This window comes from Eubalaena glacialis, chromosome 5 (assembly GCF_028564815.1).
Source record: "Eubalaena glacialis isolate mEubGla1 chromosome 5, mEubGla1.1.hap2.+ XY, whole genome shotgun sequence".
Lineage (NCBI taxonomy): Eukaryota > Metazoa > Chordata > Mammalia > Artiodactyla > Balaenidae > Eubalaena > Eubalaena glacialis.
In genome coordinates, this window is record NC_083720.1 from 2,496,095 (window position 1) to 2,519,811 (window position 23,717).

A 23,717-nucleotide genomic window follows, 5' to 3' on the forward strand; every position below is an offset into this window, starting at 1 on the left:
GGCTCTGCGCTTGCTGGTTAGTTCCTTTGTAACTGGTAGCTGAGAGTTGTGCCGGCGGGTTAGGATCATTGGTAGTTACAGTCAACGTGGAGAGCAGCTGAGTATGTCGTGTCGAGCCAGTGGTCCTTTAGTGACAAGGATTACGTCATAAACCTGGGCTGTGAGATGCAGCCAAACAGAAAGCGGTTATAGGTGAGGTCAGCGCCCTAGGGCGTGCTCCGTACCCACCCGTGCGTGTCATTCGGACTCACTTCTGACTGATATCAGTAACCGCTTCCTACCCAAGGCTTTCTTTTTTTCTTTTTCCCTTTTAAAAATTATTTTATTTTACCTTTTTCCAGCTTTATTGAGGTATAATTGATAAAAAAAATTGTGTTTAAGGTATATGATGTGATATTTTGATATACATACACATTGTGGCATGATCACTACAATCAAGCTAATTAACACATCTGTCACCTCACATAGGCACCTTTTGTGTGTGTGGTGAGAACACCGAGATCGATTCTCTTCTCAAATGTCAAGTGTACAAAACACTATGATTACAGTCACCATGCTGTACTTACTCATCTCACAGCTGAGACTTTTCATACCTTGACCCACGTCTCCCCATGTCCCCCTCCCCCCAGTCCCTGGCAACCACCATTCTACTCCCTGCTTCTATGAATTTGACTATTTTAGATCCCACATAGAAGTGAGATCATACAGTTTTTGTCTTTCTGTGTCTGGCTTATTTCATTTAGCATGTCCTCCAGATTCATCTATGGTGTTGCAAAGGCAGGATTTCCTTTTTTTTAAGACTGAATAATATTCCATTATATGTTTTATATATATATATATATATATATATATATATACACACCATAATTTCCTTATCCGTTCCTCCATGGGCACTTAACTTGTTTCCATATCTTGACTATTGTGAATAATGCTGCAGTGAACATGGTGATACATATATCTTTTGAGATCCTATTTCATCTGGATGAATAACCAGGAATGGAGTTTCAGGATCATATGGTAGTTCTAGTTTTAATTTTTTTGAGGACCCTCCATACTGTTTTCCACAGCAGCTACAGCAATTCACGTTCCCACCAACAGTGTAGGAGGGTTTCCTTTTCTCCACACCCTCTCCAGCACTTATCTCTTGTCTCTTTGATAATAGACAAGACTGTCCGACTAATGGGTGTGAGGTGGTATCTCATTGTGGTTTTGGTTTGCATTTCCTTGAGATCAGTGGTGTTGAGCATCTTTTCATGTACCTGTTGGCCATTTGTATGTCTTCTGTGTCAAAGTATATATTCACCTCAGGTCTTTTGCCGATTTTTTAACCTGGTTATTTGGGTTTTTGTTATTGAGTTGTATGAGCTCCTTGTATATTACGTTTATTAATCCTTTATCAGATGGGTTTGCAAATCTTCGGAAGGAATTCTGACCACATGGCCACCATTAAGGAGTTCAGACCCTCGGCTTCTTTACTCTCAGTCACCAGGGAGGTTTCTAAGAGCCCAGGAGTATTCTCTTCTGCTTCTTTGAGAAAGTCAGTCAGTTAATACTCAAAGGCAATTTAGTTGTAAAAGGTTTTTCTCTATGTTATTAATTTGATTTTTCAGACATATCTTGCCTCTTTTTTTACTTTTTATTCATTTTGTAATAGTATTGATTTTGTCCTCAATTTCTTTCATCAACTGTGCTTTCTCCCCTTTCTCTCATAGAACATGAAGAATTTCTAAAGTTTTTTAGGCTGTGTTTTCTTCCAGACCAGACTTTGTGTTTGCTTTTTGCATATTCTATACCTTCTTTCCTCCGTCCGCCCACTCATCTACACATCCATCTACCTACCCATCCATCCATCCATCCATCCACCCACCCACCCATTTACCCATCTATCACGTCATCCTCCCATCTATGGATGTCAGCAGTCCCCATGGCCCTTATCACTGTGCTTTCTGGCACTGACATTCTTGACGCCAGAGAGACCACAGTGCTGAGCTCCTGGGTCCTTCCTGCCTGAGCTGACACCCTCAGTACTAGTTGGGCTCTACCCACAAGGGTGTATCCTTGACTTTCCCTATTTTGTTGGTGCAGCTTCCTTCCCCAGGACACCTGCTGGGGACTCAGGGATGGGTCAGACTCAGAACCTGTCAAAACCTTTTTATTTTTTCTCTTTTCTTGGCTTTTTTTCTTTCTCTTTTCTCTTTTTCTTGTTTGAAGCTTATGGCATCAGACTGTGCCATCTTTTTTGGTTGCTTTTGCTAAGTTTGTGGCTGATTTTTAATCCCCCCGCTCCGCCCCCGCCTGTGCTGGACATGGGGAAAGGAGAGGCTGTGGCTCTTCTTCACTTTGCCCATACTTACCTGGGGAGCTGCCGTGTGCCGGTTTGTCTTGTCTTGTTTTGAAATAACTTTCAGTAGGAAACAAAAGAGGAAAGTAGGTCGTCACAGACTAGAGCTTCTAGTCGTCTCCGCCCGCTCCTCCAGGTGCTGGGTGGTGAGTGGTCTCAGGCCCAGCAGATCGCTTTCCAGGGCCCACCAGGGCTCTTCTCCCAAAAGTCTGTACACACCTGGCCAGGGCTGAGCATAGCTCAGTGGGCATGGCTGCGGGGCCGCGTCTTCCCGGTTCCGCCCGCTCCGTGACCCTGCTGGACACCCGGGGAGCCATGGTGAGCACAGTCTGGGTCAGCTCCAGCCGAGGGTCCTCATTCCCCACCTCCAGCCTTGGGACCCCTCCCGCCTCTCGCCTAAGTCCAACCCTCCGCCCTCCATCCAGGTCTGCCTCTCGGCTCTGTTTCCCTCGCGCTTTACGTTCACAGTAAACTTTGGTTTCCAGAAGTGACTCTTACTGCTTCAGGTGTTTGGGGTTTAGAGGGTCTCTCCTTTAACACCATCCTGTGTGAGAGAATACATCAAGGCACAGAAAAACTCCTGTTGCTTTGGTCATTCTCTGGAAAGAGCTGACTCCCCCGGGCAGCTCCTTGGCTAGCCGCCCGCCCCCAATCCGCTCACACCGTGCGCTCCGCGGCCACGGAGGGAAGCTCACAGGCCGCCGTCCTCTCTCTGTCTGTGCCTTGTGTTTTCTCGAGGCCTGATGGCACCTTCTCTGCCCGCCTGGTGGGGTCGCGGTGCGGGAGTGGGCCCTGCGCGTCAGGCCGCTTCCGGGGCTCTTACAGCAGCTGCCTGGCGGTGAGGGTTACGTGCCTGTTAATTGAGGGAGTTAAACTGCACCCTTCTTTAAAATACTAGGTATTGGGTCTTCCCTGGCGGTCCAGTGGTTAAGACTTCGCCTTCCAATGCAGGGGGTGTGGGTTCGATGCCTGGTCGGGGAGCTAAGATCCCATGTGCCTCGCGGCCAAAAAACCAAAACATAAAACAGAAGCGATATTGTAACAAATTCAATAAAGACTTTAAAATTGGTCCACATCAAAAAAAAAATCTTTAAAAATAAAATATTAGGTACTATAATCTCTAGTATTTTTGGCAATGAATTTGCATCCTGTAAAATTACGAAAGAGAAGGAGAAATGTAAAGGTTTCAGAGTGGTGTCATGGGTATTTGTACAGAATTCTGGTGAAGTCATATTTTCCTCATCAGAAAAACAGTGCAGCCTAATTGCACATTTTCAGAAATGTTTGCTAACTAGTAGAGATGGAATGTTAATTTGTAATTTGCTGTGTGAGAGGGGTTGTTTTAACCAGAAGTCTTTGTTTTGGTTTAATATATTGTAACATTCCTCATGGTTTGCTTTGAACCTAAAAATTATACCCAGAGTTACATAGTGTATTTATAGGGTATGAAGTACTAAGTATTTTGTAAACACTAGTCAGACTTGGGTTTTAGTTTTTGGAAGGATGGAGACTTGATTTCTGCCAAGATTCTTTCCAATGTGCTGATTTCTTTCCAGTTCTACAAGATATTTGGAGAGAGTTTTTATTAGTAATTATTTATACTGTGAAATTTTTTTCAAGCAAACAGAAGTTCAAAAGTAATAAACCAGTGACCACATACCTTCCTCCTAGAAGTCACGCCGGCTAACATTTGGGCATATTTGCCTGAGGCCTTTCTTCCAAAGCACTGCAGTCACTGTGGAGGTCCCCTTTGTGACCCTCCTGTGTCCGTTCCTCATCCTCCCCCCAGAGGCCCTACCTGGAAGCAGGTGTGTATCCTTCCACTCCAAGGGGATTGATTAGTTTTATTCTTGGGGGGGGGGAAGCGTCTCTTAGGAAGCCGTAGCATGAAGAACAGTGTAAGGACTGGTCTAGTAAAGCCATGTGTCCCGTCAGGGGAGCAGTCACCCTGAGGCAGCTCCCGCCAGAGCCCGTGTTCTGCCTCTTACACGAGTGTTCACTCATGATTTGTGCCCTTTTTTGGTATGTATTACACTTGAATGAAGAGTTTACTATAATAATTAATATTGTTTTAAATGCTTGAAGCTTTTTACCTAAGGACTTGCCAAATGGTTTGAAAATTTTATTAGATTCACTCTCAGGAGAATATGTATAAAGTTGCTCAGAGAAAGTATTACATAGATTGGGTTGAAAATCTGATTGGCCAAAATAATTTAGGGGAAAGGTCTAGAAGTCGACCTTGAGGTTGGGGAGCGCTCAGTGGCTTTTTGCAAGAGCTGTACCTAAGCAGCTTTTATGCAGATTAGGAAAACTAAGAAGAGAAAGTAGATGCCTTTGGGCCTGCCTTCTCAGCTTGTAAGATTTTCTCTTTTGCTGATTTTCAGCAACTTAATTATGATGAGTCTTGGGTTGGTTTTGTTGTATATCTGCCATTTGGGGCGTGTTGAGTGTCAGATATTGTTTACCCCTCTCCCGCTTTGGGGACTTGGGTTTTTCCTACAGGCCACTGAGACTTGTTCATTTTCAGTCTTTTTTTTTTTTTTCTCCATATGCTTCATGTTTCATAGTTTCTTTTGTTCTGTGTTTAAGTTCACTGATCCATTCTTCTACAGTGTTTAATATGCTGTTAATTCCATCCTGTGGACTATTCATTTCAGAGGTTTATTTTTCATCTCTAGAAGTTCCTCTTGGATCTTTTAGAACCCTTCACTTCTCTCCTCATATGTTCGCGCTTTCCTTTAAACTCTAGAGCGTGTTTAAAACATCTTTAAGTGTCTTCAAGTCTCTGTCTGCTGACTTATCCTTGCTGTCACTCCTGGGTCTGTTCTATTGCCTAATTTTTCTCCTGGTCGTGGGTCACATTTCTGCATCTTCACATGTCTAGTGATTTTCGACTGGGTGCAGGATTTTGTTGTCTTCCCTTGAAGAGTGTAGGGGTTCGTTTTAACTGGCAGTTAAGCTACTTGGGGCTTGGCTTGGCCCCTTTGAGGCTTGTTTTTAGGCTTTTTTTTTCTAGGGCAAATCTAAAGTAGCTTTCACTGTAAGCTAGTTTAGCCCCACTACTTAAGCCTGACACATGTGGGGTCTCCTTTGAAGGCCAGGCGTTCAACCAGAGCTGTGGGGACTCGGAAATCTCACAACCCTGTGTGAGTTCTGGGAACGTTCATCCTGCAGCTCCCAGCTATTCTTTGCCTGGCCTCATGGGTTTCACCCCGTGTGCACACAGCTTAGAATTCAGCAACAGACTCCAGGGTTCTCTTTTGAGATTTCTGGAGCTCTTTCTTCACTAGCTTTCCTCCTGGCGCCTGCAAATTCCAGCCTGGCCTGGCCTAATTCTAATCTCTGTCTCTTCAACTCAGTGCTCATGCAAGACTTCTGCCCATTTTCCTGCTAGATCATCTACCTTTCCTTATTGGTATGTAGGAAATTTGAAAAATAGATCCTGGAAATGATTCTTACATTGGATTTATGTATTCAGGTGAGCTCCCCCGCAGCTTACCTGTTCATTCTCTTCGTGGTCTCTCTCTTTTTTTTTTTTAATTTATTTATTTTATTTATTTTTGGCTGTGTTGGGTCTTCGTTGCTGCGTGCAGGCTTTCTCTAGTTGTGGCGAGCGGGGGCTACTCTTCGTTGAGGTGCTCAGGCATCTCATTGCGGTGGCTTCTCTTGTTGCGGAGCATGGGCTCTCGGTGCGCAGGCTTCAGTAGTTGTGGCATGTGGGCTGAGTAGTTATGGCACGTGGGCTCAGTAGTTGTGGCTTGCAGGCTCTAGAGCACAGGCTCAGTAGTTGTGGCACACGGGCTTAGTTGCTCCGCGGCATGTGGGATCTTCCTGGACCAGGGTTCGCACCCATGTCCCCTGCATTGGCAGGCGGATTCTTAACCACTGCACCACCAGGGAAGCCCTCTTCGTGGTCTCTTTTGGTGACCAAAAGTTTTTAATCTTTGTATCATCCAATTTATAATTTTCCCTTTCTGTGATGCTTTTTATGTCCTTTTAGAGCAGGCATTGCCCTTCCCAAGATCATGAAGGTAAAGCCATCATTGTTTTATCTTTTGCATTGAAAGCTCTGATTATCTGGAGCTGATATTTGTGTATGATGTGAGTTAGGGGACAAGATTCATTTTTCCCCTCTGGGACCCAGTTGATCCAACTCCATTTATTGAAAAGGCGATCCTCTCCCCACTGAAAGGAAGCAGCACCTTTATCAGGTAATCGTATATTTGTGGGTCTTTTTCTGGCTTCCAGCTTCTGTTCCATTGGTCTCTTTGTCATTGGATCAGCACCTTGTGTCGTCATTACTGTCGTTCTGTCGTGCGTTCAGAGATCTGGTTGTGTAGTCTCAGGATGGCTTTGCTTATTCCAGCCTTTTGCATTTTCTTACACATTTTGGAGCTAATTTGTGAGTCACTGCCAGTTTTCCAGAGTCACCTTTGCTTCTTTCTGTCTGAGCTGGTGGAGATACAGCACTTTTGGAATTTGTGTATGATGCTTTCACTGGAAATGTAGCACAAGCCACACAACCACTGATATTAGGGCAGTTGGGTTTTCCATTGTTTTGTGACGGTACGTTTGTGACCTTCATTATGTAGCCACTTACTGTCTTGCTCTTTAAAAGTCTTCAGGCCATTCCCCCAGGAATAAATACTAAATCTGGCTTTGTTTGCCTTTTAAAAAACTGTTTCTTTTAGAGGACTGGCCTCTATCAGTATCTAAAACCAGCATTAATCGAGAGTACTTTAGGCCAACGTGTCACCCTCAAACAGATGCTGTTGTTCAGAGAAGGGAGGGAAAGTCTTGTAACGTACAAGACTTTGCAGGGACTTGCGTGTAGGGTGACCCGAGCATCCGAGAGAGGCTGGTGGACAGGCCGTGCTCGCCTCTGGGAGACGGTGGATTGTCGCGGGATGTGCTGCCGCTGGTGGTGGGAGAGATGGAGCCGGGCGGCAGGGCCTGGTCCAGCCAGAGGCCCGCGAGTCCAGCGGAGCCGAGCCCTGAGATGAGAGCAGAGGCTCTCCCTCATGTGAGTTTGGGGAGATGGGAGGGGCCGGGAAAAAGCCGAGAAGGAGCAGCCGGGGTAGTGGAAACCTGAGAGAGGATGACGCTGTGTCTGTGAGGAGAGCACAGGGTGAGGAGAGCTCCACTGGGGGACGGTCACGGCGTCGGCAGGGGTGGGAAGGAGCAGGGTCGGGAGAAACAGATAACAGGGCAATAACAAGAGCTCTGCTTTGGACCTGTGACTTCTGAGATACTTCGCAATTTCCAGGTGGAGATGTGGTGTAGACAGTTGGGTAACTGAGTATGGATGCCAAAAATGGTTGGGCCTGGAAGCTTAAGCTTAAGGGTCATCAATCCACCAGTGGAATTTAGTGCCTTGGTAAGCTTGAGTAATTAGAGATCATGCAGAAAAGAGGAGTCTCAAACCTATGGGATAAGTGGGAACCGGAAGACGGCCGGAGACGTGAGAGGTGATAAGACACACAATGAGTCAGAGCATGGACTGGGTTAAACCCTGAGTCTGCCACCAGCTGGCCACCTCAGTTCTCTGTCTGTAAGATGGGTACCAGGACCCATCTTACAGAGTTACTGTGAGAATGACAGGAACTGATATCTGTGATGCATTTAGAACAGTACGTGGCACATAATGAAGAGCTACGCAAGTGATAGCTGCCATTATTATTGTCAATATCACTGTTGCTGTTTTAATTGCATTTCCAATATAAGTGGTACTAGGAGTGGATAAAATTGCCTAGAAGAACTACGTAGAGAAAAGAGCCTAGGACAGGCCCTGAAGAAGATTATAAGATCAGTGGAAGAGAAAGGGCATCAAAGGAGAAAACTCTCCATTTAGATTGTTTAAAATTCAATTTTAAAACAAAAGGACACAGGAAGATTGAAAAAATTAAATGAAATTAATTATTTCCTTAGGTAGGTCCTAAGGAAAAAGAAAATTGGTATGGCAATATTAACACCAGACAAAATAATTCAAGTGAAAAAAACAATAAAAAACGAAGAAAGCAGGCAGTGTGCACCAAAAATAGAGTCTCTCACTTGTAAACAAAGTTAGATGAACTACAGTAATAGTGGACAAGTATTCTTAGGGGAAGACTATAATATACCTTTTTCAGAAACTAAGAAATCAAACTGATAAGAAATAGAGTAAGATCACAGAATGTTTGAATTATAAAACAGACAACTTAAATTTTATATATGTAAAATTTTACATCCAATAGAGAATACACTTTTTTCCCAAAGATACATGAAGTATTTACCAATGTTGACAATATTCTATTCCAGAAATGCAGTTGCTACAAATTAAAAATGTATTTATAGCATACAGATCACATCTACTGTCTGCAGTGTAATTAAATAGAAGTCAATTACAAAAAGACAATACAAAATAATCTGTACATTTGAAAGTTTAAAACTATATTTCTAAATAATCCATGGGTCAAGGAGAAAATTAAGATGGAAATTATAATACAGTTTAGAACTGTTCAGTAATTATAGTGCTACATATTAACACCAGTGGGATATAGTCAAAGTGGTTTTCAGAGAAAAATTTGTAGTATTAAATGTATATATTATAAAAAAGAAAAGTTGGGAAATACAGGAAATAAACTTTCAAAATAAGGTAGGGAAAAACATAAAGTAGAAATTAACAAAGTGGAAAACAAAACAAACAGTATATAACTGATTAATAAAACAAAAAACTAAGTCTTCAGTAGGTATGATCAAGAAAAAGAGGGAAAAAACATTAAGAATGAAGAAGAAAGAAGACAAAGATAACTTCAAAGATAACAGAGAGCTAAAGTTATAAGAAAATTCTATGAATAACTTTATACTAATGCATCTGATTACCAGGTCAATTGGACAACGTTTAGGAAAATATGGTTGGCCTAAGAAGAAAAGGAAACTTTGGTTAGATAAATCAACATAAGCAAAAATGATTTGGAAGTCAAAGATCTACACCGCAAAAGGCAACATGCCCAAACCAATTTATTGGTGAGTATATCAATCAGCTTGGGATAAATGATGTTGCAAATAACAAATAACTCCAAAATCACAGTGGCTCTAAGAAAGCAAAATTTCTTTTTTACTTATATTATACGCCCACTGCAGTTTGGCCTTGTTTTGCTTTGCGTGTTTTCGCTGTTGCAGCAGTTCCTCTATGGGACACTGTGAGTCTTGTGGCAGAGCTGGGCAGTGCTTCCTTCCCAAGCACTACGTGCTACGCTCTCTCACATCACAAGGCCAAGCCTGACAATGAGGTGGGGGGCACAGGTAACCCTCCCACAAACAGGGGCAGCAAATATTTTGGACTTAACATGGTCTACCACACAGGGTATAGAAGATGGGAAGCTACCCTACCCTGCTCATATCAAGCCAGTATAACCTTGACATCAAAACTGGACAAGGATGGCACAAAATTGAATTATTGGCCAATCTAACTTAGTGAACAAATATGGAAACTTCCTAAATAAAATTTTAGCAAATTGAATCCAGCAGTGTTTTCATTTCTTAAATGCATCCGTATGAAGTGAGGTTTATTCAAGGAATGCAAGGATAGTTTAACATTAGAGAATTTTCCACTCAAGTCACCATTTATTCATTCGACAGTTATTTTTAGAACTCCTACTTTCTTCTAAAAACTGTTCCAGGCGCTGGGGATACATTGGTGAACAAAACGAAGTCTCTGCCTTCATGGCGCTTACACTTCAATAAAGGAATATCACGGTCACATAAGCAGATTGTTTTATAGTAATGGATTAAAGGGGTAAAACTGTATGATTATCACAGTAGAGGCAAAGGAGTATCTAATAAAATTAAGTCCCCATTCCTTTTTTTTTTTAAATTGAAGTATAGTTGATGTACAATATTATATAAGTTACAGGTGTGCAATATAGTGGTTCACAGTTTTTAAAGGTCATACACCATTTATAGTTGTTACAAAACATTGGCTATATTACCTGTGTTGTACATTATATCCTGTAGCTTATTTTATACACAGTAGTTTGTACCTCTTAATCCCCTACCCCTATATTGCACCCCCCTTCCCTCTCCTCACTGGTAACCACTAGTTTGTTTTCTATATCTGTGAGTCTCCTTCTACCCATTTCATTTTTTTAAAGTTATACTTAATAGTTAAACATTAGACCCAGGAATAAGACAAAGATGTTTCATATCTTAGCAACTATTTAACATTATATTGGAGATTCTGGCCAACACTATAAGGCAAGAAAAAGAAATTTTAAAACTTGTAAAGGAAGAAACGAAATAATCATTATTTACAAATGACATTCTCATCTAACTAGAAAACCCACAGCATATCAGTCACATGGCCAGGCCTGACTTTTAGAGCTAATGGAGTTCAGGAAGATGAAAAGTAGTAGCTTTCCTAAACAATATACATTGTTTTGATAGGAACATATATATGTTCGTAAAAGCATAACAAAAAATTTGGATCAACACCAAATTAATAAGATGGGTTTCCTCTAGGGAGGGGAGATAGGACTAGAATTTTAGGTAATGATCAATAAGGGATTTTATTTTTTATGTTTAAAATTTTTAAGTAGAAAATATTTTATGAATTGTGCATTAAAACTGCAAGATGTTTATAATTTGAAGTTATATGCCTTTCAGCCTGTGCCATCTCATTAGCTTGTATTTGGAACACGTGATCTGTTTATCCAACCAATATTATTGAATGCCTACTATGTGCCTGGTACTACTTGTCACAATACTCTTATGATGCCAGTATACAGTTACTACTGTGGCATTATAGAAAGGTGAAGTGACTTGGTGAGGAGTGGAGTTCTCACAGCATCCCTGTGACATTAGTACATGGTTGTTACTGCAGCATTACAGAAGGGGGAGGACAGTGTGACTCCAGAACCCACACTGTGAACCACCACACCTGTGCCAGGTAGAGCTGGGCTGGAGACTGGCTCCCAGGACAGAGCTTGCCACAAAGTAGACCTTCAACAGATGTATGTTGAGAAATGAGAAGGAGGGGGTGGCCCCATTTACTTCTTACTCATCTTAACGGCCCATCCAGTTTTAGGAAGAGAACATGGAGGATGGTTGGATTCCCCCGTATAGTGGAGCCCTGATCTTCTTCTTATTCCATAGAAGAGTCAGGCTCGGCAGATCCTCAGGGCAGGTGGGGGGAGAGAGGGCACACCTTTATTTTTATTTATTTTTTGCACCATGTAATTTTTTTCAGTCTGAAACTATATCAGACTTTCAAAAATTGCAGCTGTAGGACAAAGAACTTTTCCTGTACCATTTGAAAGTAAGTTGCTGATATGATACCCTTACCATCTTGAATACTTTAGAGTGAATTTCTTACAAATGAATACATTTTCCTGCATAACCAAAATACAACCATCAAAATTAGGAAATTAACACCAATACTTTGCTACCATCTCATCCTCACACTCTGTTCATTTCGCCAATTCATAGTAAATGTCATCTTTATGGTAAAAGGATCCAGTTCAGAATTACATTTGGCTTTTAGTTGTCATGGTTCTTTTATCTCCTTCAATGGAACAGTTCCTCCTTCTTCGCTTGTTTTTCACATTCATGCCGCTTTTGAAGATTGCAGACTCCTTAGTTTGTCGATGCTACCTCAGTTTGGGTCACCTCCGCCTTGAGCTCCACCCACTGGAGACATCCAGACCAAGGGTGGGGCTTCGGGAGCCCCACCACTCAGCACTGCCTCCTGCAGGAGAAGGGGCAGGAGAGCTGCCTGCCTTCTTTGGGGGTGAGGTGGGGACGGGGTGAGGACCCCTCATGGAACAGGAGCCAGCCTGGTGACCAGATTTTTGGAGCCCAGTCCGGGACAAATGACTTTCTGAATTTGATTGCTTTATTTGGAAGTCACATAAAAGACACAGGTATTACATTTGTTTAGTTTTGCACCTGACATACTATCTTCATTATTAAAATTATGTGAAATCATAACTGTTCCAGAATCCCAGGCTATGGATGCCATAGCCAAAAAGTACAGTTTATACCTGACATAAAAGTAAGTCTTTCCTGTGTCTCAGTATTACCTCTTTTCCACTGACAGGAGTGGCCTCTCAGTACCATCCCTGATGAAGGCGGTGCCTGCCCCATGCGTCCTTGATGATCTTATCCCCTTGACCCTTTTCCTTCTCTGATGGCCAGCCCACTAGCCCCCTGTCCTGTTGGGGACGGTGCCCGTTGCCTGGCCCCCCACCTACACGGTCTCAGTGCAGGCCTGGCGCCTGCAGCTGTGCCTTTAGTCTCCTGTGCCTCGGCTGCAGGCAGGGGTGAGCACCAGTTTTGAGTCTTCCTTGTGGAGTCCCCCATTTGGGGTCCTTGGGCTTCTGCACTGAGCAGTGGCCTCCAGACAGGGTCAGGCCACAGCTGGAGGGTTTACACTTCACGTGTGGCTCTTGGCCCCAGAATAAAGCGAGGTCTTCACAGAGTGTATGTATTTTATTCACTGAGATGAAATACACTAATTTCACTAAGGAATTAGTAAGTGAATAATGTGAATTTTTTTCATTCAAATCAGCATAATAAATGAATTTGGTTAGGGCTAATCTTTGAAAAGTGTCCCGCGTCCCTTTTTGCTGAGTCCTGGAGGCCCCCTGTGGTCAGATGCCGGCTAGTGGGCAGCCCACGTGTGGTCACGGTTGCTAGCGCTGCGCCTTGAATCCTGAGCACTCTTGCGACAAGTGACACGTCCCCTTTGCGTGTCGCGTTACTTCCCACGCTGACCCTTTTTGGCTACGGTTCTGCCCACTCACACGGCCTCGTGAGCTCTCCCAGCATCTCACCCCCATCTGCTTGGCATTTCAGTCTCCAGAAGGACTTGTGTCATTTCAGACACAGAAAGTTTGTTCTGCTCTGCTCTGCCAGAACAGTTATAAATCGACTCTTCTGGTAGTGACTCCAGGAAAGACTCCGCATTTAGGTTTCTGGTGTTTGGGCCCACATTTCCTGTGGCCCTGGGAAGTGTACGGAAGGATACTGTACACTGAGTGCTGCCCTATAGATCTGTGAGGCGTTTGCCTGCTCTCCAGGGCTGTGACATCTGGCCAGGAGCTCATGAACGGTGACACTGGGAGCGTCCCTTGGAGCACATGGGCGCTGTCTCAGCACCTTCACCAGCGAATCTCAGGCTGGTCATAGGAGGGCTTCACACTCAGCAACTTCCTTTGTAAAATGGGCTGATGGATCAATAGTTTGCAGACTCCGTGCTGAGGAGGTGCTGTCAGGCTCCATAGACATTTCATTCTCATCGGCAGAAGGGCTCTGTAAATAGTGGCAGATCTTTCATGAAGGAGGTGCTAGGCTGCCTGCCCGAGGCTGCACCAGGTCAAGCAGAGCGCGGCCGAGGTCTGTCCCACCTGTTCTTGTCTGTGTCTTCTTCCTTCCCAGTGGCCCAGCCCACACACGGGGATTCCATATGCGATTGCTTTGAGAAAAAAAAAAAAGGCCTGCTGCTTTCAATTTGTAAAACATGCCAAGGCTGCAGCTGGGGAGTGAAGTGAATACTCTTAGGGAGCCTACTGTGCGGCGTGGGCAGGATGGCAGACTTGGACGTGCAGCTGAGCAGGATAGGGCGGGGGTGGGGGGAGGGCCGGGCAGCCCTCCCTGTGCATCCACCTTTCAGTGCAGAACTCGGGCAAGTTCCAGAATTCTAAGTTCAAGCCTAGCCTTCCAGGGCGTTTGAAGAGAGGAGAACAGAGTATATCTTACTTAACAGCATGTTAGCTTCTTTGATATTTTTTCAATATTTAGATGCATGGTGTAAAGATCTTAACTTGTACTCTTGCCCCAAGCTCTGCAATTGTTAATTTCTCCCCTAATGAGAAAACCAAGACATAAAGATATTCAGGCCCATGCAGGCTATCACATTATGCCACCCAGAGCCAGAATGACCATCATGGGCCTGAGGCTCCACCTGGCTTTTCCCCCAGAACTGAATTTTACTGTTGAAGTGGCCATATGGCAGATATTCTCAAGGCCTGGTTTGAAGGGTGGACCAGTTCACTTGATGAGCAAGTACAGACTTTAAAAAGTAAATGACGTGATGTTAAAACTCATGGAATCCTGCACCTAAGACTGTGTATTTCACTGTATGTGGATTTTATCTCAAAAAGAACTGTAAACAAAGATTAAAGTCTAGTTACTGGTTTTGTTTTTGGCAGTGTATGTGTTATCAGTTCTTTTTTTTTAAATAACTTTATCTATCTATCTATTTATTTATTTATTTATGGCTGCGTTGGGTCTTCGTTACTGTGCGTGGGCATTCTCTAGTTGCAGTGAGCGGGGGCTACTCTTCATTGCGGTGTGTGGGCTTTTCACTGCGGTGGCTTCTCTTGTTGTGGAGCAGACTCTAGGCGCACAGGCTTCAGTAGTTGTGGCATATGGGCTCAGTAGTTGTGGCTTGCGGGCTCTAGAGCACAGGCTCAGTAGTTGTGGTGCACGGGCTTAGTTGCTCCGTGGCATGTGGGATCTTCCCGTACCAGGGCTGGAACCCATGTCCCCTGCATTGGCAGGCGGATTCCTAACCACTGCGCCACCAGGTAAGGCCGTGTTATCAGTTCTTAAAGTACCTTCTGTGTATTCTAGGCTTCAGCAGATGAGCAAATACACCAAGAATAGTGGGAGCCCAGTTCTCCGCTGCTGGGGAGGGAGTTACAAATATGGGACAGGAGAATGTATTGGGGTTAAGGTTGGGGTTGGTGTTTGAGGTGTCAGTGTGAATTCATGGTTTTAACAGATGGACGTGAGCATGTAGAAATAAGTAGATAAATAGATGTTCACCTGTGTATTCATAGGCATGTGTGGGTATGCGTATCAGTATTTCTTAGCTCTGTCCACTGGAAGGGCCTGGAAGCAACAAAACCCCTCAGTAGCAATGAGCACCCCTTGTGTCCAGATCTTGGTGTCTAATCACCACTCCTCAGTGAAAGGAACGGGATTCCTTGGAGCAAAACTGATTCCTGGTCTGGAGCACGGAAAGTACAAAATGAACCCCGCACATGTTTTCACACCAGAAAATAAGGAGGTGCTCAGTGCATGATGAGGACTTACCAGAAGGCCCCAGGTGCCAGCTTGAAGGGAGGCAGAGCATAAAAACAGAAGTCCATCGAGTGCATACTGATGGAGATAAATGAGTTTATAGTAAGTGGGGGAGGAGGGAAAGCTCTTTCCTACAGTAAAATGTGGAGGAATGATGGCGTCAGAAAGTCTTCTGTGGGGACTTCCCTTGTGGCGCAGTGCTTAAGAATCCGCCTGCCAATGCAGGGGACACGGGTTCGAGCCCTGGTCTGGGAAGATCCCACATGCCGCGGAGCAACTAGGCCCGTGCACCACAACTACTGAGCCTGCACTCTAGAGCCCATGAGCCACAACTGCTGAACCTGAGTGCCACAGCTGCTGAAGCCCGCACACCTAGAGCCTGTGCTCCACAACAAGAGAAGCCACTGCAAAGAGAAACCCATGCACCGCAACCAAGAGTAGCCCCTGCTCGCCGCAACTAGAGAAAACCCGCGCACAGCAACGAAGACCCAACGCAGCCAAAAATAAAGAAAGAAAATAAATTTATATATATATTAAAAAAAAGTCTTCTGTGGATGCCGAAATACTGGACACAAGCTTGACGAGGAACAAGATCCATCCATCAACTCAGAGGGCAGGATAGTGCCTCCACAGTGGAGAGCCTGGCACCCCAACCGAACAGCACCAACGCTGCGATGGACTGACGCCCCTTCTCCTGCAGAGAAGTGCAAGGAGGACACACGCGGGGCACCCATCACTCCCGGAGTGCTCCTGCCAGGTCAGCAGGAGACACCAGGCAGCCCAGACTGAGGGGCAGTCCACAAAAGAGCCGGCCCATGTCCAGGTCTACAGACCAAAGAGAGGGTGGGGGCTTTTTTTTTTTCCTTAATTAATTAATTAATTTATTTTTGGCTGCGTTGGGTCTTCGTTGCTGCGCATGGGCTTTCTCTAGTTGCGGCGAGCGGGGGCTAATCATCGTTGCGGTGCGCGAGCTTCTCATTGCGGCGGCTTCTCTTGTTGTGGAGCACGGGCTCTAGGCACGTGGGCTTCAGTAGTTGTGGCGTGCCAGCTCATTAGTTGTGGCTCGCGGGCTGTAGAGCGCAGGCTCAGTAGTTGTGGTGCACGGGCTTAGTTGCTCCGCGGCATGTGGGATCTTCCCGGACCAGGGCTCGAACCCATGTCCCCTGCATTGGCAGGCGGATTTGTAACCACTGCACCACTAAGGGAAGCCCCAGGCCAGGAGCTTTTAAAGAGACACGACCACTAAACGATCCTGAATTGGACCCTAGACGGGGAAATAGCCAGAAAGGACATTGCTGATGAAACTGGAACTCGGACTGTGTCACTTTCTCCAGTTTTGATGGCTGTGCTGTGGTCGTGAAAGAAAACGTCCCCGTACTTCAGAAATTCACACTGAAGTATTCAGGGGTGAAGAGGTATGCTGTCTCCACCTTAATCTCAAATAGTTTGGGAAAAGTTACCGGCGTGTGTGTTTAGAGAAGGAGACTGGGAGGAAGGGAGTGAGGGGGAGAGAAGAGAGGATGACATGGCCAGTAGAGCAAGATGTAGACGGCCAGTGAACCTGGGAAAGGGTGTATGGGAGTTCCTTTTACTGATTTTGTAATTTTCTGCAAGGTTAATTTATATCAAAATTAAAAGCTGCCCCCAAAGGATGGCACGTGTGGCTCTAAGAAAGGGGCAGCGTTAGGTCCAGTGGAGGTGTTTTCAGACCTCGTTCAAAGTCCTGTCTCCCCAGTTTACCAGCTGTGCTAGTAGCTCTGCCTTTCTGAGCACTGCCTGAGTCACTGGGCAGATGAGGGGCCCGACGCAGAGGGACTGGGACCCCACATCCTGGCCTGACTCTGCCTCTGCGCCCCCTGAGCTCTGCTGCCTCACAGGCAGATGGCTGCACTTCAGAAACGTGAGGTCAGAAAGGACATTGATAGGAAAGTGGGACCCACTGGGGCTCTGCCGCATCGTTAAACCCTTTTCCTGAATTGTTTTCTTGGAAAATGTTGATATTGATTTAACACCTTTTTAACAGAACTGTCACCTAGTTGTAGCTGTTTATTCAGCAGTGTCCATCCAAGAATCTGTAGCCGGGTCAGCCTGAGAGCCAGATCCAGCCCCTGCCAGTTTTTATAAACAAAGGTTTCATGGAACAGTCACGTGCATGCTTTGCTTTGACCTCAAAATGCTCCTTATTGTTTAAAAGTGGTTCAGTTTGGGGTAGTTGCTTATTACTTAGTGAATACTTATTCCTGATACTATGCAATTTTGGTGATCACCTTCTCATTAAAAAGATAAGTTTTATGTTTATGGGATTAGAATTTTTTAAATAGGGAAATTAAGAGTTTTATTATAAAAAGTATTTTTTTTTCCTTTGCCACTGCTAGTTTAACAGAAAACAAATTCCCAGAGGCCCCCAGGGCTTCAGCCTCAGCATTTGTGCCTCTGAGAACAGCTTCTGGAGCTGTGCTCTGCCTGCTAAATAATTCACATTCGTCGGCAGCAGCAGGCTAAAGGTCTGCTCTAAATTATGGATGCGTCTCCTGTGATGCTTTGTGTTAAGTATACTGGTGGTTCCTTCTCCGTGAGCTCGAAGGGAGAGCCTCGCCTTTGTCAGCCTGTGGACTGGGATCTCTGGAGAAAGTGCACTAATTTACCTCTTTGGGAGCGTGAGCTCAGCAACAATGTCTCTGTGTGTGGCCCGAGCCTGGGGCCCCGGGGGCTGTGCTGGCTGACCCTGGTATGGATTCAGAGGGGTGGTTTGCGGTGAATGGTTGGAAGTATTTGGTTAAATGGCATCACAGTGGCTCTTATCGGCTCTGCCCAGGTAAAGTCCCTCTGGTCTGTGCCTTGTCATGGTTGGCGGGGGCAGGCAGACTGCGCGGTCTCCAGGTACGTGTGCCGAGGGGGCCCGTCCGCTTGGAGGCCGGTGGCAGTTAGCCCTATTACCTGAACTTGAGTTGTGATTTAAATATTTAAAGTGCTGGAGGTTATGGTTTGGATGAGATATTCCGGTGAGATAATGATGGGTGAAAGCCTTGAGTTACAGAATTATCTATAAAATGTTAATACTAAGGCATTCTTCAAGTTATTTGCAACACGGTAACCTGCATGTTTGTCCAGCCAATGTAAAGGTGGTGGCTTTCCTAGTTTTCAGCAGATCTGAAACAGACTTCAAAAACTTTCTCACCAGGAAAACATTTCTCTGACTCAAACTGGTGAATTGAAAGGAAAAAAAACCCCCAACAGCGACAACAGAAACCAGGAAACGTTCTCTGAAGTGAAGCTGTAAGGTGGGATGTGGGGTGTCTTCCACGTACGTCTTCTTCTTTGGCTGCAGTGTGTGGTTTTCCAAGCACCTGACACCCCAGAGAGACTCAGGCAGTGGCTTAGACATAGTGGGGTTTCTTCCATCACCTGTTCTGGCCTTGGAGTTGGGGTAGGAATCCTGGCGTTCGAAGGAATTTCATTTGTGTTCAAGGGCAGTCCTTCCACACGTGTGCACTGTTTTCTGTGTGTCGAGAGCAATTCCAGAGTGAGTTTAAAGGTGGCGTGAATTATGAAATTCAGAACTTGACAATGGCCGTCAAGGCCCAGGTGACTCTCTGTGTGTCACGGACACACGGAAGTGCTAGGATCTTGTCATCCCCTAGGGGTTCTGCACCCACCGCATGGCTCTCCACATTCTTCTGCAAGAATCTGCCACCTAAAGATGCACCAGGAGACCTCACGATGACAAGAACTGTGTACTGACGCGCTTGACGCGGCCAGGCATTGTCTCTAGTTTTCCTACTCTGAAGAGTGTGCACGTTCCCGGAGATCTGGCCGAGGGGGAGGGAAACGGCCGGGGCCGCGGCCTCAGGCAGCGTGGCCTGGCCCTGGAGCTGCTCCTGCAGGGTCACTGCTGTCCACTCTCGGAGCTCCTGGTGCCTGAGTTGAGGCCCAGGGAGCAGACATTCGGGTCCCAGAAGCAACAGTGTGGGTGTGTCTGCCAGAAGAAACAAAAGGAGCCTGTGGGGAGGCCCGGGGAGCCAGCGCAGGATAACGTTCTGACTTCGTGGGTCAGATGAGAGCTGGGGTCCAGGGCCTGCGTCCCCAGCTAAAATGACTCTTCCCAGGAGAGGCTCTGTCTGCAGGCAGAGCCCAGCCCAGCCCTACACACCCCCCCACCCCCCCGCCCCTTCTCAGGCCCAGCGCATCTTTCTGTGCAGGACACCAGTGCCCCTAAGACTCCACGGCAGGAACCGCCCCGCTCCCGCCAAGGCATCAGAAAAGGCAGGCCTCAGGGTGTGCCTGCCGCTGGCCGGCTGAGCCGCACAGCCCACACCGAGCGGCCGGGGGGGTCCTTTCTTTTTTTAATTGTAATGTTTCTTTATCGATCAGACTTTTATTAAAGTGTCAGTTATTGATTTGTGAGTCTTAAAAAATAATTCATATTTGCTAAATCTTATAAAAATGAATTAGTATACGGGTCATCTTTCCCTTAACACGTGTATTCGGTCAACGTTCATTCTTTCCTTCACTCAATCCCTCCACAAACTTGCAGCGCTGGGCAGGGCCGGGGTTGGGCACCTGGGAAGCCTGCCCACCCCCCCACCTCCCTCGTGTCCTGTGTGCACTGGTCTACATCGCTCTGCCTGTTGCGTGTTGGAATCCACACACCTTTTGTTTGACAAGTAAAAGCTGCGACACCCTTGATGGGTTCAGCTGCTGTGTCTGCAGTTTGCCCCCCACCCTGCCCTCACCACCCAGCCGCAGCCGGACCCGCGCTGGCCGCTCTCCACGTGCAGCCAGAAGGACAAAGTCCCTTCTTTTTTATTATTATTATTAACGGAATGTTTTATTTTTAGCATAGATGTGATGACTTTTTTTTCAATATTTTTTATTGAAGTATAGTTGATTTACAATGTCGTGTTAATTTCTGCTGTACAGCAAAACAATTCAGTTATACATATATATACATTCTTTTTTAAAAAATTATTTATTTATTTATTTATTTTATTTATGGCTGTGTTGGGTCTTCGTTTCTGTGCGAGGGCTTTCTCTAGTTGCGGCAAGTGGGGGCCACTCTTCATCGCGGTGCGCGGGCCTCTCACTATCGCGGCCTCTCTTGTTGCGGAGCACAGGCTCCAGACGCGCAGGCTCAGTAGTTGTGGCTCACGGGCCTAGTTGCTCCACGGCATGTGGGATCTTCCCAGACCAGGGCTCGAACCCGTGTCCCCTGCATTGGCAGGCAGACTCTCAACCACCGCGCCACCAGGGAAGCCCTATACATTCTTTTTTTAAAATATTCTTTCCCATTATGGCTTATCCTAGAATATTGAATACAGTTCCCTGTGCTATACGGTAGGACCTTGTTTATCCATTCTCTATATAATAGCTGACATCTGCTAATCCCAAACTCTCACTCCATCCCTCCCCCAACCCCCTCCCCCTTGGCAGCCACAAGTCTGTTCTTTATGTCTGTGAGTCTGTTTCTGTTTTGTAGATAAGTTCATTTGTGTCGTATTTTAGATTCCACATGTAAGTGATATCATATGATATTTGTCTCTCTGTCTGGCTTACTCCACTCAATGTGATCGTCTCTAGGTCCACTGATGTTACTGCAAATGGCATGATTTCACTCTTTATTATGGCTGAGCAGTATTCCAGTGTGTATATATGTACCACATCTTTATCCATTCACCTGTCAGTGGACATTTAGGTTGTTTCCATGTCCTGGCTATTGTGAATAGTGCTGCTGTGAACATAGGGGTGCATGCATCTTTTCAAATTATAGTTTTGTCTGGATATATGCCCAGGAGTGGGATTGCTGGATCATATGGTAATTCTATTTTTAGTTTTTTGAGGAACCTCCATACTGTTCTCCACAGTGGCTGCACCAACTTACATTCCCACCAACCGTGTAGGAGGGTTTCCTTTTCTCCACACCCTCTCCAGCATTTATTGTTTGTAGACTTTCTAGTGATGGCCATTCTGACCAGTGTGAGATGGTACCTAATTGTAGTTTTGATTTCCATCTCTCTAATAATTAGTGATGTTAAGCATCTTTTCATGTGCCTATTAGCCATCTGTATGTCTTCTTTGGAGAAATGTCTATTCAGGTCTTCTGCCTGTTTTTTGATTGGGTTGTTTGTTTTTCTGTTGTTGAGTGGTATGAGCTGCTTGTATATTTTGGAAATTAAACCCTTGTCGGTTGCATTGTTTGCAAATATTTTCTCCCATCTTGACATTCCCTTGTTTATCGCTGTCCTCCAGGGTGAAATCCACACAGCTTGGGTGCCCATCTCCCGGCCCTGCTGGCCTTGCCTGCCAGCTCTCCTGCTCCTCGGCCACCCAGCCACACCGGCTGTGAGCCGTGTTTCTTCTGCCACAGGGCCTTTGCACGTGCTTGTCCCCTTGTGGAAGGCTTTTCCCGCTTTTCTGAGGTCGGTTAAGTTCTGTTCATCCCTCAACTCTCAGTTCAACCATTATTGCCTTAAGGGAAAAAAGCTGGAGGAAAATGCTTTGGTGCTTATACTTTTCAGAGTGTTTTTAAAATAGACTGTTTCATCTTTTGAGGATGACCCTGTTTATCAGCATGAAATGTAGCAGGAAAGCTTCTCTGCTCGGCCCCTGATGCTGCCCCTGACGCTGGTTCACGGTTCACATTCTCTTTGGCTCCGTGCGGGGGTCCCCGGGGCTGGGGGCATCTTAAGCCCCTACTTAGTGACAGATCATACTCTTCCTCCACTTTCCTTTGGTTTATTGATCTTTTTTCTTACTGATGTGTAGGTGCTCTTAAATATAAAGAAAATTAGTCCTTCAGCTGTGTAATGTGTTACATGTATTTCCCAGAGTTTGTCTTTTGCCTTAGCTTACAGTGTTTTTTACATACAGAGATTTTATTTTATTTTTTTGAGGTGTAGTTGACATACAACATTATGTTAGTTTCAGGTGTACAACATAATGTTTCAAAATTTGTATAGATTGTGAAATGATTGCCACAGTGAGTCTAGCTAACTTCCCTCACCAGGCACAGCTGCAGAATTCTTTCTTGTGATGAGAACTTTCAAGATTTACTCTCTTAGCTCCTTTCACATGCGCGATGCAGCGTTGTTGCTTACACTCGCCGTGCCGTGCCGTCCATCCCCAGGACCTGTTTCTCTCTTACGTCTGGACGTTTGTACCCTCTGACCCCTCCACCCACATTGCCCCCCACCCTGCCCACTGCCTCTGGCACCACCCGTCTGCTCTCACACACAGAGACTTCAAGTCTGTCTCTGACGGCTCTGGGCGGGAGCCTGCTGGATGTCCTCACTCAGGTATCTCAGAGAACTGTCCTGTGCTTTCTTCTAGTATTTCTCCGACTTCACTGTTGACGTTTAAATCTTTGGTCCGTGTGGCATTTATTCTAGTGCGTATTGCAAGACCCCCAGCTTGGTCACTCCCCAGCTGGTCACAGCTGACCCTGTAGCACGTGTATCGAGCGACCCGCTTGCGTCCTGTCCCACTGGCACGTCTGCTGCTTCTGCAGCGGCATCGCTCGGGATGCGGGTGTGCGACGTGCATCACGTTGGGTGGGGCTGGCCCTGCCTCCGTGCTTTGTTTTGTGTAGCTTTCCAGCATTTCGTGTTTAGTTTTCCACATGAACCTTTACACTCAGTTTGTCTGGTTCTAATAGAACGTGTATTGGGAAGTGTGTTGGGAGGAGAGGTTAATTTGGGGGGGATGGGTGTCTGTGGTGTTTAGTCCTTTGTTGCCCCGGTTACTGGACACAAATCATACGTGAAGATGTGGGGTCGTCCAGGACCCCAGCCCCAAGGAGAGAGAGGAGGAGAGTGTGAGTGTGTGCCTGCCTCTGAGTGTGTCAGGGTGCGTGTGTGAGCGTGTGTCTACCTGTGCGTGTGTCAGGGTGTGTGCGTGAGCGTGTATGAACATGTGCCCGCCTCTGAGTGTGTCAGCACGCGTTGAGGAGTGGGTTTCCGGTCACATACACACGAAACCGAGAGCTGTTCTCGTGGAGAAGTTTTGTGTGTCGGAGTCTAAGCAGAGCATTTCCAGATGGTTCCGTATACCCTGGTCCTCAGCTCCCTGCCTGGGCACTGCGGTGCACTTAGCGACAGTGCGTGTTTCTTCGGGTCCTGGGAACCCCACCAGTGCCCCTTTCTCTCTGCTCAGCCCGCCCGTCACCCAGCCCTGGCTCCTGGCCCGTCCCGACCTCAGGTGGACTCACTCGGAGCCCCTGCCGTGCCCGCGGCCAGGGCGGCCGCGACCCGTGACGAGCATCCTTGTTGGGTGTGCGCGTGCGTGGCCTCAGGAGGTGGGTTCGGTCTCGTTCCCA

At 46.0% G+C, this 23,717-nt stretch overlaps 1 protein-coding gene across 3 annotated transcripts in view; it reads left to right on the forward strand.

Moving 5' to 3' along the window:
- Nucleotides 1-23,717, forward strand: part of RGS12 (regulator of G protein signaling 12) — a 118,634-nt gene that overhangs the window by 74,329 nt on the left and 20,588 nt on the right. The gene's annotated exons all lie outside the window — the stretch shown is intronic.